Raw genomic sequence first — 21,040 nt, 5'->3', positions numbered from 1 at the left:
AACACTCCTTCCCCCCACTAGGGGTAATCCTGCATTCCCTCCTAGGATAACGCATCACTTCCTGGCTGCAAAATGGCCTCACAATAAAAATTTTGCTAAGCATTTCTTTTAACAAGGAAGATTTACTAATTTGGAAACAGTTCCATCAGCCTTGCCTTCCAACACATTTCCCTTTTAGTCCTACATGCAAATTCACCATTCTTTTGACCAACTAAGCCACAATGATACATTAAATCTTCCATCTACCAATTTTAGTTCAACGCCTGGAAGACAAAGTCGGGGGAAAATATGCTTGTTCTAGGAAAGGAATTTATTTTTGCAACATCAGGCTTCTCCATGCTGATCCTTGTACATCTAGTTGTTTATACTCTGTTTTGTACGTTTACCTTGATATATCCTGAGAAGAGTATACACTCACTGCGATTACTGTAGTAATGCCACTGGTCCCCTCAAAAGTGTCAAAAATGTCAGTTAGGTGTCCGATCTGTCCACTGCAATGTCACAGTCCCCTAAAAAATCGCTGATCGCCGATTACTAGTAAAAAATAAATAAATAAAAATGACATAAATCTATCCCCTAGATTGTATACGCAATAACTTTTGTGCAAACTAACCAAAATACACTTACTGTGATTTTTTTTTTACCAAAATTATGAAGCAGAATACATATTGGCCTAAATTGATGAAAGAAATTGATTTTTAATTTTTTTTTATTGGGAATTTTTTATAGCAGAAAGTAAAAAATATAGACTTTCCATGATTCGGTGTGCAACAATATAATATATGTCGGTTCTTCATTTTGTTCCATTGTTCTATCTACTTGGTTCTTTGGCGGCTGCGTCCACTAACTTTGTTGTACTCTATGCTAAAACTTCAATAAAATTTATTTAAAAATAAAAAATAAAAAAAAATATAGGTTTTTTTTTTTCAGAATTGTCCCTCTTTTTTTGTTTATAGCACAAAAAAAAAACAAAAAAAACGTAGAGGTAATCAAAAGAAAGCTCTATTTGTGGAAAAAAAGGGACATCAATTTTATTTGGGTACAGCAATGCACGACCGCACAATTTTCAGGTAAAGTAATGCAGTGCTGTTTCACAAAAAATGGTCTGGTCATTAAGGGGGTAAAACCTTCCAGTCCTTAAGTGGTTAAACAGCATAGTGTTTGTGCTTTCTAATCTGTCCCTTTCTATGCCGTAAAAAACCTGGTTGATCCTGCCTGTCCCCCCTATGTAAACTGGCCACTGACAGTGTGAGGTGAGGAGAGCCGAATAGCGGCTCTTCCTTATTTACATGTGACCGGCTGTGATTGGACACAGCCGATCACATGGGTAAAGAGTCATGTCATTGACTCTTTACCAAGATCGGGGTCACGCTGTGTCCTAGCAACATGGCACGACCACGATCGCCGCTCTGTGCGCCCCCTGTGCGCCCCCGCTCCATCGTCATTTGATGGCGGGCGGGTAAGAAGTGGTTAAAATAAAAAAAGTTCAATAGTTATGGTACAGAGCCCTGATTCTCCTCTTCTGGGGTCTCCTGCTGCTGCTCCTGGCTGCACCCCTCCCACAAGTCACTTGCTATGGGGGCACCTGTGTGTGATCACTCCTAAGCCCCACTCTGTGTGTATTTTGGACAGCCCCACCCCATTACTGACTCAGATTCGCAGCATCAGGAGCCAATGGCTCCTGCTGCTGTTTCTGAGCCAATGAGGAGGGAGCCTCAGCTCCCATGCACATCGCGGAATCGAGATCGGGCTCAGGTATTTATTTGGGGAGGGGGCGGTGGGGGAAGCTGCACACAGAACGTTTTTTTTTTTTTTACCTAGAATGCAGCAAAGTAAAAAACCTTCTGTCTTTACAACCACTTTAGAAGTACATAGAAGCTCCTGAACCTAATAGTGTTTTGAAATGTTACAAGCTGTGACATGAACAAGTATAAAACATATTTCTAGTATCTTGGCATACCTGAAATGAAAGAAAAGTCATGCTGTGTTGGAAATTTTGACTGGTAACTAAAAGCTACAGATGAAGCTGAAAGCTGAAGGGTATATTGTGGGTTGTCATGTGATACACATATAACATTAGCAACAATAAAACAACACCATTTTTTAAGAATTAATAAAAAAATGCATATAAAAAGAAACTTTGAGATTTAACCGTAACAGAGCCTTGTTATGTGGGAAAAAAATCAAATCTAGGATAAGTATAAACTTCTACACTATATGTATTTACCTGAATAGTGATACATTATATGGAATTACTCAAGTCTCTTAAAATGAACTTGAAGTTCCCCAACCACCTTAGAATATAGCTTGAAAATATAGGCATTACAAGTATGACCTTATGTGTGATTATTGATAAATGTCTCTAGTATCACCATAGTCAATGGTGTGAAAATAAATGCTGATAATGGCTATAGGCTATGTCACTAGATGGAGACATTATTCAAAATGTGCTGCTCTGTTTAGACTACATTTGTAATCTATCCATTCCTGATATGATTGCTTTTTTACAGATACACCATCAGTATAGACATTGGCTACATTTTGTGCCTGGCTGCATATACAGTAGCATGCACTCCAAGAAAACCCTTGTTGGGCAAACTGACGCAGTAATACGTCGCTCGCCCAGGAGCCTGAAGGGGGCGAGCACGGGCCGCCGTAGGCGCGCTCCCACCCCCGCTCATTCACGGGCATCTCCGCGCAAGTGACTGGGGGCTCTGATGTCCACCGGCCACTCGCGATCTCCCGCTGGAGAGGGAGAAAAGCAGACGGCTGATGTAAACAAAGTCGCCTGTCATTCTCCCTGATGTAACTGCAGAGACTACACGATCTTGCTATGTAGGATTGTATGTCTCTGTGGTTACATCACAAGCCACACCCCTTTACAGTTGGAATCACGCCCCTAGGGACACACTTAACCCCTTGATCACTAATAAAGTTAACCCCTTCCCTGCCAGTGTCATTTTTACAGTAACAGTGCATATTTATAGCACTGATTACTGTAGTAATGTCACTGGTACCCCCAAAAGTGTCAAAAATGTTAGTCAGGGGTCCGATCTATCCACCGCAATGTCGCAGTCCTGCAAAAAAAAAATCGCAGATCGCCGCCATTACTAGTTAAAAAAAAAACAATAAATCTTTCCCTTAGTTAGTAAACGCAATAACTTTTGCGCAAACCAATCAAAATACGCTTATTGCGATTTTTTTTTTTACCAAAAATATGTAGCAGAAAACAAATTGATCTAAAATGTTAAAAAATTTTGATTTTTACATTTTTTGGGGGGGAATTTCATATTGAAAAATATTGTTATTTTTTCATTATTGACGCTTTTTTTTTGTTTATAGCGCAAAAAATAAAAATTGCACAGGTGATCAAATACCACCAAAAGAAAGCCCTGTTTATGGGAAAAAAAGGACGTCAATTTCATTTGGGTACAGCGTTGCACGACCGCGCAATTGTCCGTTAAAGTCACGCAGTGCCGAATCGCAAAATAGGCCCTGGTCTTTGAGCAGCCAAATCCTCAGGGGCTTAAGTGGTTAAGAGCATGGTCATTTTAATCCGACAGTAGAATGTTGTCCACAAATTGAAAATGTGGAGTGTTCAACTAAACAGTAATAGTGCATAACCATAGCAGTATGATTCCATGAATCATTCGTAAGCATAGATGATCCGTACAAATAACAATAGATATCTATTAAGAGCAACAGCAAATACCATAGGCTGAAAAATTCTAATATTTGTACTTATAGACACATGAGTACGTTCATAGATCTTTTCCAGGTCTTTCATACTTGCTATTCTTTCTCAACTGCTATATCCTTTGTTGTTAATAATTGATCCATGGACACAGAATCTGTCTTCTATGTCTTCACCATCAACTGTGAAATTAGACCTGCTCCAGTTAACATCACTGCTCATGAAGCGCTGTTGATTGTAGCAGTATTCACAGGGGGGGCTAGCATGTATCAGACCACTAGAGAGCTGGGCTGCTGCTTTTTTGGAGAGAGCCACGATTCTCCTATATGTTGACAGATCAGTGTATTTAACCCCTACAACAACACTTATAAAAAAAAAAAAAAGTAAGAGCCTAATATGCATTACTGTATATGCAGTCAGAATCTCTTACAGTAATAAATAACAAGGGCTTTATCTGGCTTCATGGCTCAATTTTAGGAAAATGCAGCTGCAAAGAGAAAAACATAGGGGACAGGAAACTGCCTCTCCCACCATTTGTTGCAATGCTAAAAGCCATACAACATAACAGTCAAGCTGCTGCATGGTCCAAACTGTTAACCCATGTACAACTGAAAAATGACATTTACTGTAAACAAAAACACTAAAGAAGAATACAACATTTTCAAAAATCTGAAATAAAAAAATTATTGCATTTGGGGGCATGGCTTGCGCATGATCATGATGGCCGCTTAAGTCCGGAGCTCTGCAAAGCAGACAAGAAAATCCCAGTGAATCAGCAGGCATCCTGCAGCTCTGCAGCCCCGATGCAGCTCACCATCACTAACGGAGCTCCCACCAGCGATGTTATGGAAAAGGAAGGATGAGCGGCGCTGAAAGAAGGCTGTAAGCTTCTTTGGGTACCGCTTGTCCTTTCTTTTCCGCAACTATGAAGGATATGCTTTGCTTCTATCAGGATTTTTCCTCCCTCATCCATAAATTTACCACTAATATGCAATGCATGGAAGAGAGGGTGCATTACATTTAAAATAGAATAGAAGAATGCACCACCGCAGTGAATGCCTTAATTGATTCTTATAAGGAACAAAATGACAACAACTTATGAATAAAGGCGATGCTAGCAGATCTTGAGGACAGCTCACGCCACAATAACGTCAAACTCCGAGGTGACCCTAAATCTATTTTACCATCAGATCTGCATAAATACGCTAGTGATCTGATCTCAAGTTTACTTCCTGAGGTATCACCAATAGAACTCACCGTTGACTGTATACACACAATTCCTAAGCCCAAACATCTAGAGGATTCCGTTCTCCCCACTTTCTACAGTGGAGTACATATTTACGCACACCTACAGTATGTCAGTATACTCTTAGTTTGAGACGACAAATGGAAACAGTAACCGAAGCTCTCAACAATCACAAAACAACATACAAGTGGAGTCACCCTTCTACCTACTTGTCAAAGGCAATGTTACATCTCACGCTATCTACAACCTTAAATATGGAATCAAGCCCCTTCATTCCTTGGATAATATTCCAGAGGTGCAGAGAGAAGACTACAACTGCACCCAAAACTCCGGACCACCACAACATGGCCACCCCCGTCGCGGGAACTACAAGTGCCTGCCCCTGTAATGTATTTTCCCAACTATGGTCCTACTCTATAGTCAGGCCTTCAGCTCGATAATATCTATTGATTGAACTTTCTTTCACAACTGGTCAGCAGTTTTTGAAGCATTTCTTCCCTGACCTTTAAATTTCTTGTTTTCTTTTTTAGTTATGGATAAAAGCATCCATTAGGATCCTGTTATCTTGTATGCACCGTCCAGTGTTTAATACTGCTTCTTTTACCACAGACCGCTAAAGGACATAATACTATGCTCCTCTCCATTGGAACTATTGAGTCTGAGTAAACCACTACATGAGCCAATTGCACTTCACTATGTCCTGAATGCAAAAGGCTTGAACCATCCGGAAAAAAAGAGCCTCTTTATGGAAAACAGCCCTGTCACATAATTGTGACATCCTTTGCATCCAGGAAATGCATTTCACCCAAGATGCCGCACCTACTAACCAACACAAATCCTTCCCACACACATTTTAATGGACACAACAAAAAAGACCACATTTGAGCGCTAGATGAACCCAATAGATGATGTGTGGTGGCAGCAATGGTTATTGTAAACAATGTAATACCCTATATGTGAATTAAGTATGTAGGGGATCAGACTCAAGGCAGGGACACGCTCACAGTTTCTTTAGAAAATGTCAGGTTTAATCCACACTCAAGTTCATAACAAAAGAAACTGGCTCCTGGCCAAAACAAACAAAAGTATACTTCCGCTCAGCTGAGCCTTACTGTGTCCGTAGTCCATTAAAGTCTTTGTTCAAAGGTAAGTGTCCTTTCTGGAACAAACGTTAATATCCAAGTTTTCAGGGACAAGCAGCCGTGCTCCCATTTGCTTCCTCTAATGGAGACATCCAAACTCTCTCTGAGATCCAGGTCCAGCTGCCTTAATCAAGGCCTAGGCAGAGACCAACAAACTGTGGTCCACGGAATTGGGAATCTCTCCCACCCAGAGCACTATCAGATTCCCAGTAAAACCAGCCCTGGAACAGACTTTACTAATAAAGGGTAAAGAATTAGCACTCTTTACTAGGGTTGAGCGAACACCTAGATGTCCGTGTTCGACGGGTTCGGCCGAACTTTAAAAAAAAGTCCGGGTCCGTGTCCCGGACTTTTACCGAACTTTTCCCGGACACCGAACCCCATTGAAGTCAATGGGGACCCGAACTTTAAGGCACTAAAATGGCTCTAAAACACCAAAGGAAAGGGCTAGAGTGCTGCAAATGGCAGCAAAACGTAATTAAGAGCATGGCAAGTGCTCTGCAAACAAATGTGGATAGGGAAATAACTTAAAACAACAAAAAAAAAACAGAAAAATAAAACAATGTTCTTCTTCATCTCTGAAGGACGAGGCCCATATGGAGTAGGAGGGAGGTTGAGGTGGTGGTGGATGTGGCGGTGACATAGGCGTGCGCACAGGGTGTGCTGGGTGTGCCTGGGCACACCCTAATCACCTAGGGCACATAGCATTGCCAGTGAGGAGATGGGAAAGATCTCCCTGGGACCTGCTCTGCTCTATTTCTCCTTGCCTACAGGTACATGGCCCCGATACATTACTCTCCCTGCTGGCAAACACATGCATGTGTATTTCAACTTTGGGGTGCACACCTTAATGCAATAGGCTGCGCACACCTATGGGCGGTGTAGGTGGAAGCGGCGGTGGAGGAGGACCAGGGCCGGATTAACAGCATCATGGGCTTGGTGCTGAGGATTTTGAAGGGCCTTAAGGGCCGTGCCTTGCCATGCACCCAGAGGAGGAAGGGTGCAGCCATGCATGCCTAATTCAACATGGGATGCTGTCTCTGAAGCCCATAAACACATCCATGCATCGCCAACTGTCCCTCCTTGTCCGGCCTTCACGCTGTGTGGGGAGGTTCTGAGGGTGCTGCCTGGGGAAGCGAGCATAGAAGCCAGACTTCTGTGTTTACAAGTGACAGAAGAGCGGTAACAGTGAATATGGCCAACCCGGGGCCTATATAAAAGGTAGGGGCCTGGAGCTGCAGCTCCAATAGCCCCTACATTAATCTGGCCCTGAGGAGGAGGACGAGGTAGCCAACACTGCTTCTTTTCAAAAATTTTAAATGAGGGTACACCCCAAAAGAGTGAGAAAGAGCAAAAATGGAACAATGGGTGGGTAAGGTCGGTATCCATTGCTATTCTGCATAAGGTACGGAAAAGTCCCGTGGGATCCATGCCTGGTTCATTTTAATGAACGTGAGCTTGTCCACATTGTCTCTGGACAGGCGGCTGCGCTTGTCTGTTATAACGCCCCCAGCCGTGCTAAATACCCGTTCAGATAATACACTGGCTGCAGGGCACGCCAGCACCTCCAAGGCGTAAAGGGCAAGCTCAAGCCATGTGCCCAATTTGGAGACCCAGAAGTTGAAGGGGGCAGACCCGTCATTCACTACATGTAGGCGTGTGCACACATACTGCTCCACCATGTTGGTAAAATGCTGCCTCCTGCTAAGACGTTCCATCTGAGCTGCTGGTGCTGCTGTTTGTTGTGGCGTGCTGACAAAGCTTTTCCACATTTCGGCCATGCTAACCCTGCCTTCTGAGGTGCTGGCGGTGCCCTGGTTGCGTTGGCGACCTCCTCCTCCTCCTCCTCTGCCTTGTGCTTCCACTGTGGCCCCGCTGTCAGATGGGAATGCCAGCAGCATGGCGTCTACCAGCGTGCGCTTGTACTCGCGCATCTTGCGATCGCGCTCCAGTGAGTGAATTAAGGACGGTACGTTGTCCTTGTAACGGGGATCCAGCAGCGTGGCCACCCAGTAATCAGCACAAGTTAGAATGTGGGCAACTCGGCGGTCGTTGTGGAGACACTGCAGCATGTAATCGCTCATGTGTGCCAGGCTGCCCAGAGGCAACGAAAGGCTGTCCTCTGTGGGAGGTGTATCGTCCGTGTCCTCTGTATCCCCCCAGCCACGCACCAGTGATGGCCATGAGCTGGCCTGGGTGCCACCCTGCTGTGAACATGGTTCCATCTCCTCCTCCAGCTCCTCCTCCTCCTCATCCTCCTCATCCTCCAGAACTGTGCCCCTGCTGGACAATTGCGTCCCTGGCGTTTGCGTGTGCAGGAACCCACCCTCGGAGCCCCTTGCGAATGACTGCCCTGAAAGCCTTGGAAATGTTACCTCTTCATCCTCCTCCTCCTCCTCATCCTGTGCCACATCCTCTTCCATCATCGCCCGAATTGTTTTTTCAAGGAGGCATAGAAGTGGGATAGTTAAGCTGAGAACGGCGTCATTGCCACTGGCCATGTTGGTGGAGTACTCAAAACAGCGCAACAAGGCACACAGGTCTCGCATGGAGGCCCAGTTAAATTAAATAGCGGAATAGAAAATATGATCCAAAAAAAGTGTATGTATATCACACGTACACAACCACACTGGGCCCCAATTACTATTGTTTGTACCCCTAAAAGGCTAGATGAGGAGTAGGGGGAGTATGGAACAGGCAGCACCCTCAAACCTTCAGAAGTATGAGATGAACCCCAACAACTTGGAAAGGTGGATCTCTCTCACACGTACCGACACAGACTATCCCGCAATTCAATTGATCCTCAAAGGTTTTTATTGAATAGCGGAATAGGAAATATGATCAAAAAAAGTGTATGTATCTCGCACGTACACAACCACACTAGGCCCCAATTACTATTGTTTGTACCCCTAAAAGGCTAGATGAGGAGTAGGGGGGGTATGGAACAGGCAGCACCCTCAAACCTTCAGAAGTATGAGATGAACCCCAACAACTTGGAAAGGTGGATCTCTCTCACACGTACCGACACAGACTATCCCCCAATTTAACTGATCCCCAAAGGTTTTTGATTAAATAGCGGAATAGAAAATATGATCCCAAAAAAGTGTATGTATATCACACGTACACAACCACACTGGGCCCCAATTACTATTGTTTGTACCCCTAAAAGGCTAGATGAGGAGTAGGGGGAGTATGGAACAGGCAGCACCCTCAAACCTTCAGAAGTATGAGATGAACCCCAACAACTTGGAAAGGTGGATCTCTCTCACACGTACCAACACAGACTATCCCCCAATTTAACTGATCCCCAAAGGTTTTTGATTAAATAGCGGAATAGAAAATATGATCCAAAAAAAGTGTATGTATATCACACGTACACAACCACACTAGGCCCCAATTACTATTGTTTGTACCCCTAAAAGGCTAGGAGTAGGGGGAGTATGGAACAGGCAGCACCCTCAAACCTTCAGAAGTATGAGATGAACCCCAACAACTTGGAAAGGTGGATCTCTCTCACACGTACCAACACAGACTATCCCCCAATTTAACTGATCCCCAAAGGTTTTTGATTAAATAGCGGAATAGAAAATATGATCCCAAAAAAGTGTATGTATATCACACGTACACAACCACACTAGGCCCCAATTACTATTGTTTGTACCCCTAAAAGGCTAGATGAGGAGTAGGGGGGGTATGGAACAGGCAGCACCCTCAAACCTTCAGAAGTATGAGATGAACCCCAACAACTTGGAAAGGTGGATCTCTCTCACACGTACCGACACAGACTATCCCCCAATTTAACTGATCCCCAAAGGTTTTTGATTAAATAGCGGAATAGAAAATATGATCCCAAAAAAGTGTATGTATATCACACGTACACAACCACACTGGGCCCCAATTACTATTGTTTGTACCCCTAAAAGGCTAGATGAGGAGTAGGGGGAGTATGGAACAGGCAGCACCCTCAAACCTTCAGAAGTATGAGATGAACCCCAACAACTTGGAAAGGTGGATCTCTCTCACACGTACCGACACAGACTATCCCGCAATTCAATTGATCCTCAAAGGTTTTTATTGAATAGCGGAATAGGAAATATGATCAAAAAAAGTGTATGTATCTCGCACGTACACAACCACACTAGGCCCCAATTACTATTGTTTGTACCCCTAAAAGGCTAGGAGTAGGGGGAGTATGGAACAGGCAGCACCCTCAAACCTTCAGAAGTATGAGATGAACCCCAACAACTTGGAAAGGTGGATCTCTCTCACACGTACCAACACAGACTATCCCCCAATTTAACTGATCCCCAAAGGTTTTTGATTAAATAGCGGAATAGAAAATATGATCCCAAAAAAGTGTATGTATATCACACGTACACAACCACACTAGGCCCCAATTACTATTGTTTGTACCCCTAAAAGGCTAGGAGTAGGGGGAGTATGGAACAGGCAGCACCCTCAAACCTTCAGAAGTATGAGATGAACCCCAACAACTTGGAAAGGTGGATCTCTCTCACACGTACCAACACAGACTATCCCCCAATTTAACTGATCCCCAAAGGTTTTTGATTAAATAGCGGAATAGAAAATATGATCCCAAAAAAGTGTATGTATATCACACGTACACAACCACACTAGGCCCCAATTACTATTGTTTGTACCCCTAAAAGGCTAGGAGTAGGGGGAGTATGGAACAGGCAGCACCCTCAAACCTTCAGAAGTATGAGATGAACCCCAACAACTTGGAAAGGTGGATCTCTCTCACACGTACCAACACAGACTATCCCCCAATTTAACTGATCCCCAAAGGTTTTTGATTAAATAGCGGAATAGAAAATATGATCCCAAAAAAGTGTATGTATATCACACGTACACAACCACACTAGGCCCCAATTACTATTGTTTGTACCCCTAAAAGGCTAGGAGTAGGGGGAGTATGGAACAGGCAGCACCCTCAAACCTTCAGAAGTATGAGATGAACCCCAACAACTTGGAAAGGTGGATCTCTCTCACACGTACCAACACAGACTATCCCCCAATTTAACTGATCCCCAAAGGTTTTTGATTAAATAGCGGAATAGAAAATATGATCCAAAAAAAGTGTATGTATATCACACGTACACAACCACACTAGGCCCCAATTACTATTGTTTGTACCCCTAAAAGGCTAGGAGTAGGGGGAGTATGGAACAGGCAGCACCCTCAAACCTTCAGAAGTATGAGATGAACCCCAACAACTTGGAAAGGTGGATCTCTCTCACACGTACCAACACAGACTATCCCCCAATTTAACTGATCCCCAAAGGTTTTTGATTAAATAGCGGAATAGAAAATATGATCCCAAAAAAGTGTATGTATATCACACGTACACAACCACACTAGGCCCCAATTACTATTGTTTGTACCCCTAAAAGGCTAGGAGTAGGGGGAGTATGGAACAGGCAGCACCCTCAAACCTTCAGAAGTATGAGATGAACCCCAACAACTTGGAAAGGTGGATCTCTCTCACACGTACCAACACAGACTATCCCCCAATTTAACTGATCCCCAAAGGTTTTTGATTAAATAGCGGAATAGAAAATATGATCCCAAAAAAGTGTATGTATATCACACGTACACAACCACACTAGGCCCCAATTACTATTGTTTGTACCCCTAAAAGGCTAGGAGTAGGGGGAGTATGGAACAGGCAGCACCCTCAAACCTTCAGAATTATGAGATGAACCCCAACAACTTGGAAAGGTGGATCTCTCTCACACGTACCAACACAGACTATCCCCCAATTTAACTGATCCCCAAAGGTTTTTGATTAAATAGCGGAATAGAAAATATGATCCCAAAAAAGTGTATGTATATCACACGTACACAACCACACTAGGCCCCAATTACTATTGTTTGTACCCCTAAAAGGCTAGATGAGGAGTAGGGGGAGTATGGAACAGGCAGCACCCTCAAACCTTCAGAAGTATGAGATTGTGTTCACTGTACCCCACAAAGATTGAGTTCACTGCACCCCACAATGATTGTGTTCACTGCACCCCACAAAGATTGTGTTCACTGCACCTCACAAAGATTGTGTTCACTGTACCCCCCAAAGATTGTGTTCACTGCACCCCACAAAGATTCTGTTCACTGTACCCCACAAAGATTGTGTTCACTGCACCCCAAAAAGATTGTGTTCACTGCACCCCAAAAAGGATGTTGTTCACTGCACCCCAAAAAGGATGTTGTTCACTCCACCCCAAAAAGATTGTGTTCACTGCACCCCACAAAGATTGTGTTCACTGCACCCCAAAAAGATTGTGTTCACTGCACCCCAAAAATGATTTTGTTCACTGCACCCCAAAAAGGATTTTGTTCACTGCACCCCAAAAAGGATGTTGTTCACTCCACCCCAAAAATATTGTGTTCACTGCACCCCAAAAAGATTGTGTTCACTGCACCCCACAAAGGATTTTGTTCACTGCACCCCAAAAAGATTGTGTTCACTGCACCCCAAAAAGGATGTTGTTCACTGCACCCCAAAAAGGATTTTGTTCACTGCACCCCAAAAAGATTGTGTTCACTGCACCCCACAAAGGATTTTGTTCACTGCACCCCACAAAGATTGTGTTCACTGCACACCAAAAAGGATTGTGTTCACTGCACCCCAAAAAGATTTTGTTCACTGCACCCCAAAAAGATTGTGTTCACTGCAGCCCAAAAAGATTGTGTTCACTGCAGCCCAAAAAGATTGTGTTCACTGCAGCCCAAAAAGATTGTGTTCACTGCAGCTCACACACAGAAAAATGGATGTGGATCACTGACACCTGCCTATCTCCAATCCCACACCACACAGCAATATCGATTGTAGTTTGTAGAACACAGTTTCCCTAAAATTCAGCAGACTCTGTCCCTAACAGGATTGAGAAGAGATCGTAGATCAGGATTGAGTGCAGACCCCACCCCCCACACAGCAATATCGATTGTAGTTTGTAGAAGACACTGACCCTATAATTCAGCAGACTCTATCCCTAAAATGCCTACAACTCGCCCTGCCTAAACACTCCGACCTGTCCCTCAATTCTATCCGGACACAAATGGTTTTTTCCTGCCTATCTTTCCCTAATCAGCAGCCAGCACGTTGATGTGTGCTCTGTCCCTGAATCTAAGCAGCATAATGACGCCGCTGCGGCTGCCTCGAACTTATAAAGACTTGGTCACATGCTTCAGACGGCCAATCACAGCTACTGAGACATTTGCAGGCATGGCTGGGATGGCTTAAGGCACACCAGTTAAACGATTGTTGATTGGCTGTTGAAAGCCCGCCATGAAAAGAGCGCCAAAGCATGCAAAACCCGGAAATAAAACGACCGAACACGGATTTTTACCCGAACATACAGTAAAGTGTCCGTGTCCGTGTTCGGGTACAAAAAATCCAATTATTCGGTACGAACACGAATAATACAGTCCGTGTTCGCTCAACACTACTCTTTACCAAAACATCTTTGCTGATTTTACCTTAGATTGAATCATGATAGATCTAAGAAACGGTTGAGAAACATAGATCCCATCAACCATCTCCCCTGCCATTTGGAGCTGTTTTACCAGCACCCTGCTACAAGTATAACGTTTATTAAAAGTCAATTCCAAAATGATAATAATAGAGACAGTAGCAAACCTTGTTCAAAACCCTTTATCACCATTTTCACGGCCTGAGGTACAACATGGCTACCTGTACCTCTGCACTGTCTTGGTTGGTCCCATGTCCTTACAAGTGAACCTGCTGACAATCATGCTGTGAGTTATTTCTGCCCCTGTGTGTTGCACACCATAGCAATTGGGTTTTGCACAAGGTTTGCTACTGTTTCCTTATTATAATTTTGGAATTAAAAATACCGCACTAGCGTCCAAAAAGAAGGGACAGCAGCCAGCACAACACTTGAACCAGTGCAAATATATATGGATATAGGCAATATGTGCAGCGCTAATAGATGCGTTGGTGTATATACACCCAATATGCCAGGGAGGACAACAAATGGCCCTTCACATCATTTGCCCCCACGTTTTCATGTGTTGGAAAAACTCTATTAACCGTCAACAATCCGGATAAATGCAGAGAATGTAGCCCTCAAGATGAAGAATCTCCCATTACGGATAGGTCATCAAGGAAAGGAAACAAAAAGCTCCACATAGTGTAAAATCATAAACAGAAGATAATTATTAAAAGCTCTGAACACTTACAGTGAAGTAGATAAAAAAAAAGCGCTTTCAAACTAGATCTGTAAATAGCATCAACAGGCAGTAGCATGGACAGGAGTCAACATAATGCGTTTTGTCTGCTTAGACAACATCTGGGGTGATGATGTCCCCAGATGATGACGTACAAAAATTAGAACCTTTAATTTCTGTATTCAAAACTGAATACAAGCTTGTATTAAAAAATAATAAAATATAACTCAATTGTATACAAGGAAACAAAGAGAAAAAAAAAACATTTACGGTCACCACTCAAGCTTTGGTTCCCATTTCTTCTCCTAAGCTCAGCCCACACTTGAAAGCCATGCTGTTGTTAATTTAGTCACATTAAAATTTATTTTCTACAGAGTAAATTACAAATGAACTGAACTGATGCATGTGTCTACTTATTTAGTAATTAGAAACTCATACTTTATACATAATGTCTAAACTTCAAAGTGGCTTCATAAAATCAAACTTCAGTGGCTGGCAATATTTTTCCTGATATTGTACATGCAAGCAATGTTCCCAGTTCAAGCGTCACTTGAAATCTGGGTGAGGATCAGGTCATGGAGCCAATCCTTATGGGAAACATTTGTTAAATTGCTGGAAAAACCTTGAGAAACAAACACTGGTCATTCTAAAAATGGAACAAAAGAATCACTTTTTATACAATGTAAACAAACCTAGGTGGAGACAGAAAGAAGATTATCCACTTTAAGAACAGGCCTTTTCTGGAACTTTTTGTTTACAATTTTAAATTAGTATTTTTTTATAGAAAATAATTAGAACCCCCAAACATTATACATTTTTTAGCAGAGACCCTGGAGAATAAAATGGCAATTGTTGCAATATTTTACGTCACACTGTATTTGTCTGAGGTTTTTCAAATGCAATTTTTTGGGAAAAAATACACTTAAATGAATAAGAATAAAAAAAAAAAAAACACTAAAGCTAGCCACATTTTTTGTAGAATGTGAAAGATTATGTTACTGTGAGTAAATAGAATTCTGTGCACATGCGTGTAATGGCGACAAACTACAGTACTGAAAAATCTGCACAGGCGGCGCTTTAAACATTTTTACTGGTTACTTGTTTTAACTATCGCGGTGATACCTCACACGTGTGGTTTGAACACTGTTTACATATGCAGGTGGCTTAAGTATGCTTTCGCTTTTGTGCGCAATCACGGAGGGACAGGGCGATTTAAATGTATTTTTCTTATTTTTTTTCTTCCTTACTTTACTATTTATTTTTTATTTTTACACTGTCCCTTATGTTTTTTTTTTTTATAACTTTTGTTCCTGTTACAAGGAAAGTAAACATCCCTTGCAATAGAAATTAGCATGACAGATCCTCTTTATTGAGAGATCTCGGGTCAAAAATCCCAGATCTCTCATTTACCCTTAAAAGAAAATAAAAATCAGGCCTTTAAGACCTAGAGGCGGAAGTGACATCAGACATCGCTCCAGTCCTCCAAGGACATAGAGCCTAGTGGGGGCTATCTTGCCCTCACTCGGCTTCCTGCCAAGGCTTTCTACAGATCGGATCGCCTCCAGGCTTAACGAAGGCTCCGGTAAGCTCGGAGACGACCAGGAAGTGGCAGGAGGGGGGGACCCGTGGAGAAGCCGCCACTGGGACCACTTTTATCAGACGCAGAATCGCCAACACTACTAAATAATACTGGGGTTATGGCAGCTAACACTTACCATGTTATTATGCTACCATGTCAACTTAACAGTTAACAGTTACCATGACCTAGAGTAGATGATGTAAAAAAACATTCACAAATGTGAAGATATTGTTCAGTTCTATGATCACTATATTTCCATCTGTATTAGATGCTGTAAAATGTATTTTACAGAACAAGGTTATAGCAAAGTTTCAGATTTAGAATTTTCCTGATGTCTATATGGTACGCAAGACTATTCTATATTCAAGGTGATGGAAAGTGGATTTGTGGAGACTGTGGTAGGGAGCTGTCTATTCACCAATGTCAGGACTAGTGAAGCAGAAACCTTTTCTTTGTCATGGAAATTTAGCATTAATGAGTTTGTCAGGGTAGGAAAACTACAGCTTTCAAAGATCCTAATATGCAAAATACTTCATCCAAACATTACAAGTCTGTTTGAACTTAGCAGCTAAAACAGGTTAGACCCCGGAGGAACCCTTTTTATTTATTTATTTTTTCTTAATTTTCTACAGTTTGTAAATGCTAAATATACAGTATGTGAAGTGAAGCAAGCAAAGAAAAGCAAAAAGCAAAAATGAAAACTTGTGTCAGAAGATGATACATGTTGTAGAGCAAAAGAATAAAGATGGTATATTTATATATGTAAATATAACTCTTCCTAGGCAGCATCTAGTATCAATTGCATCTATTATTTTATCATAAATATCTTCATGACATAGTTGACATTGTACACATGAGCCAGAGCATCAAGTCATTGCAATGCATGTGCTTTAGACACAGAGAGGATAAAGGCAAGGTGATTCCATTACTGTAAACTCCTCCACGTTAAATGTATCATTGTACCATAGATGATTATATAACCGCTCAAAAACAAATATCATATTTACAATGTACTTCTCTGCAGAGACTATTAATAATTATTTTGTAAAGGACCAGATACAAAGGAATATTATTCACCCAATGTTAAGTAATTACAATACTGAACCCAGCCTTTCATAACCTCATGTTCTCTATACATAAAAGTTATTATCCCACCTGTCTTTGTGCTGGGAGCAAGCCACACAGCACACTTCCAGCATAGAAACCTTGGCTGTCACAGAGAGCCCTGGTGCTTAAACTAATATTCAGAACCTGAGATTCCCAGTTTCAGGTCACCTGATTCCTGTGATAGTCTCTGATTTGCTATTCCAGTGATAAATCACTGTGCAGCCCAGCCATGTGCTTACTTTCTCTTTGGAATGGAGAAAAAGATTCATTATATTTTCCTCTCCTTGCAGCAGAGAATGCATGAAATATAGTGGGGTAAATAACATTAGTAAATTTGGGGACCTTTGAAGTGTGTTTCTTGTATAAATGTAATATGCGTTTGATTTTTTAAGATTTACCGGAGAACCATACACCTTTCCTTTGGGATGTTAAGTCCTCTGGTGTTAAGTGAAAAAAAGTTTTACACCATTTGAGGGGTGCACACTGTAATGGGACGACAGGACAATATTTGTTTGCATGTGCCTCCAGCTTGCACCCTTGAGGGCAGAGAAGGCAGATGGGTTTATATGAAAAACCATGAAATTAAGATGAGCTTTACCCTGGTGGTAAACTGGTGAGATATGTATTCTGAACCCAGGGTATTGAGAAGGGAATAAAAAGGCAAAGGGCCAGGGGTATGAGGTAAACAGGAAAAAAGGTGGGGGTCAAATGAAAGAGAAGAAAAAGAAGGGAGAGTAAAGTAGGAATAAAAGGAGAGGAGATGAGGAAACCAAAATTTAATTTGGGTGGGTCTAAGCATCCCAACCCACTTGATTGGTCCGAAAAGGGTCAGCCAGGCCTTCAGCCAGGCTCTGTGGGGGAACAAAAATAAAATTGGTGATACAGGACACGTTCTGCTCAGGCAGAAGGGCCTAGGTACTAGAAAGAGAAAAAAAAGAGAATCTCAGGTACTTAAGATAACATTCCAAACAAGCTAGACTGAGAGGGAGCTCTGTCAACCAGGTAAACAAGGGGCAAGAGCACCTAACCTGAGGGTGGGCAAACTAAAAAAAAAAAAGCACAATATAGAATTAAATAGTTAGGTAAGTCAAGACAGAGATGGCATGAGGATTTTCATTCCTAATCAAAAGTACAGGCAGCAGGGTGCTATTACATGGGCGTAGGGGTGTTGTATTTACCCTGAGTCAGGTACTTAATAGACTAACTGTACATGCAAACACAGTACTGTATAATTACCATTAAACATCAGTAGTAAATAAGGTGTCTGTAAGGACACTCAAAGTCCCAATTATGATTAGAGAATATGGCAATTGTTTATTTGATTTCTTTCTCATGGCCAGTTAAGGCAAAAAAAAAAAGGGAAAGGGGGGGCAGGGGGAATTAAAGCAAATGGGGTATAAGCTATAGATCCGAGACCATGGCAGGTGAGGCTAGCAAAAATTTTTGAACTGAGAGCATTTGTCAACATCTGATGCACCATCCCCCGAAGAAACTGGTCAAGAAAGTCAACATCTTTTATTAGTATAGACAAGTAGAGGGATATGGATCTCTTAATCATACTTAATGGTCTCCAAAATTTGACAGCTCAAAATAATAGGTAATTGAATGCAGTGCAGAAGTTTTGGATAACTAAGGTGTATGCTTAAGGTGTAAAGGCTCCAACTAGACCAGACCAAGTGCATCCTCTCTTACCTCATGCCCACCGTAACCCCCCATGGTGCTACCAGCGGTGTGAGTATTGGAGATAAAATGGAAGAAAAATATGATATATCAAAATCAACTTTCTTGAAACATGTAAGTATACATAGAAACTCAAAATAACAGTTACGCTGAGTTATCCCAGAGCGTGAGGTAGAAATTCATGTGCATCAGATAACTCCACATAGATTGGTCTGGAGAGCTAACCAGATAACCAATCTGGGATAGCTTAGAAATAGATTATATTACAGTGTAGCAAAATGGAGAGACAACCAGGTTTAGGGGGATCTTCAGAGAATCTGGACTGCACATTCTACTAAGATTAGGTATTACTTTAGTGTGATATTTGGCAGTGATAGGAAAAGGGAACCCATAAATCAAAAATTTTAAATCAACAGCAAACCAAAGAAAAGAGAGTATACTTTGCAATGCCAGCTGTGGACTATAGAAGCTGGCATAATAGCAACCACTTGCAACTCTAAATAGAGAGTGTAGACAAAAGAAGCATACAGTCACCTATATATCTCAGTAACAGCCTATTTAACAGCGAATGTTAAATCACTTGTGGTTCTTCCTGAGGGTCCACTAAGGTTTGTGGAATATCCTTAGTTCTTCATCAGCAGTAGTGTGTTTAGGGGCCCTTGCGTCTAGGAGTGTGCTGTTCACTCGCAGATCTGGAGTGGGATCTTTAAAATTCAGGAACCTGAAACTCTAGGTACCACTATGGGACCTAAACAGGAGCCATGTTGAGGCTTTCGAAGAACTGCGGCAGATTTCTCAGGACCTGTAGCGTAGATGACCTGCCATGGTCAGTAGCAGTTAAACTGAATGGGAAATGCCATGTGTAGATTATGTTTCTCTCCCGTAGCTATTGTACAATAGGTCAAAGGGCTTGTCTTCTGTTTCATAAGGTCTTGAACTTTTTTTACTCCAGAGCCATTAAAAGTGAACTAATCCTGCTTCCTTGCTCTCTAAACCACCTCCTCCTTTAGGCAACAATCCACAAAAAAACAGATGATGTCTCTGGGAGGATAAACCTTCCTGCCTCGGGGTCCGAGAGCTCTGTGGATGAGTTTGAATTCCACAAGGGACTTATGTGACCTCTCCAAAAGGCTGTTAAATAGAGTTTGGAGGGCTAAGGGGGGCTGATTGTATTCAATCATCTCTGGAATACTTTCATAAAGAGATTTTTGCCATGCCCTGTCTAAGTTTGTCAGTTTTCACTGCATTTCTGTGGGGTAGTTAGAGTTTAGGGCAACATGCTGCTGTAGTTCCTGTATGTCTGCATCATGGCACCCTGCCACTTGCTCTACCTCCATCAGGCAGTCTGCTATTATGCCATTAGTGTGTTCTTTATATCCAAAGCGATAGACTGAAGATTGAGGCATTTGGGCATTTGTTGTATGAGTCCCAGTACTGAGTCAGAATCCATCCTTTGGTGCTGTGTACCGCTGCAGATTCTTCTGGGGGGGGGGGGGGGGCTGACAGCTGAGTCCAGAATATCTCTGGCAGATTTCATCCCAGTTGGGAGTTCAGGGCTTTAGTGTAAGACAAAGGATGCCCGGGAAGAAATATCAATAACAGGGGGATCCATAGGGCAAAAAAAGCATAGTATAAAAAAAATGGAGGCCGCAACTCATGTTATCCCACATGGTCATTGTGCTGCCACGCAGCTTTAACTGTCTAGCAGTTGTTATTACATGTTATGTTATGCTATGTTATTGGTATCTTCCTTGCACCCCTGCTGTTTCTGGCTAGATGGTTTCTCCCATCCTCCATTTTCCTGCTGTAACTACCATTTTGTTTAGTTGTTATGAGGAGACTGCAGAGTGTGGAAGCTGTGTAACTTCATTGTAAATTTACCTATGGAAAAGCCTCTATGTTTATGCCTTTGCTAACTTGAAGCATAAAGAAGCATTGGAGAACACCTCTGGAGTCTTTATTCATTGAGTAAACTATCTGTTAAAGCCATCAATCAACCTGCTGCACACACTTTCAGACTGGGGGTCTACAAGAAGGTCACAGGTACAATCGATGCTGAGACAGAACAGTAAATTTCCAAGAATACACAGTTTCAGAGAGTACATTTACATGAAGAATCCATCACAGGTATCTCTGCAGCTTAAGAATAGTAAATTTCCAGGAATACACAGCTTCAGAGAGTACATTTCCATGAAGAATCCATCACAGGTATCTCTACAGCTTAAGAAAAGTAAATTTCCAAGGTTCTGCAGCTTCAGAAAGTAAATTTCCATCCACAGAAACGTGAGTACCCACTTGCCTGTGTGTTAACTGCAGTCACCAGAAGCATTACTCTGCATATGAAACCAGCCACCTACTGAATGCTTCATTACTGTTACAGC

The 21,040-nt window shown here is 42.2% G+C and overlaps 1 protein-coding gene across 5 annotated transcripts in view; it reads right to left on the bottom strand.

Moving 5' to 3' along the window:
• LOC309556114 (poly(rC)-binding protein 3-like) overlaps nucleotides 1-21,040 on the bottom strand; it is a 1,192,398-nt gene that overhangs the window by 700,745 nt on the left and 470,613 nt on the right. The window lies entirely within an intron of this gene.

This window comes from Pelophylax lessonae (genome assembly GCF_965119305.1).
Source record: "Pelophylax lessonae genome assembly, chromosome: 5".
Lineage (NCBI taxonomy): Eukaryota > Metazoa > Chordata > Amphibia > Anura > Ranidae > Pelophylax > Pelophylax lessonae.
Note: the sequence above shows the minus strand (reverse complement) of the source record. Positions and strands in the feature narration are given on the sequence as shown.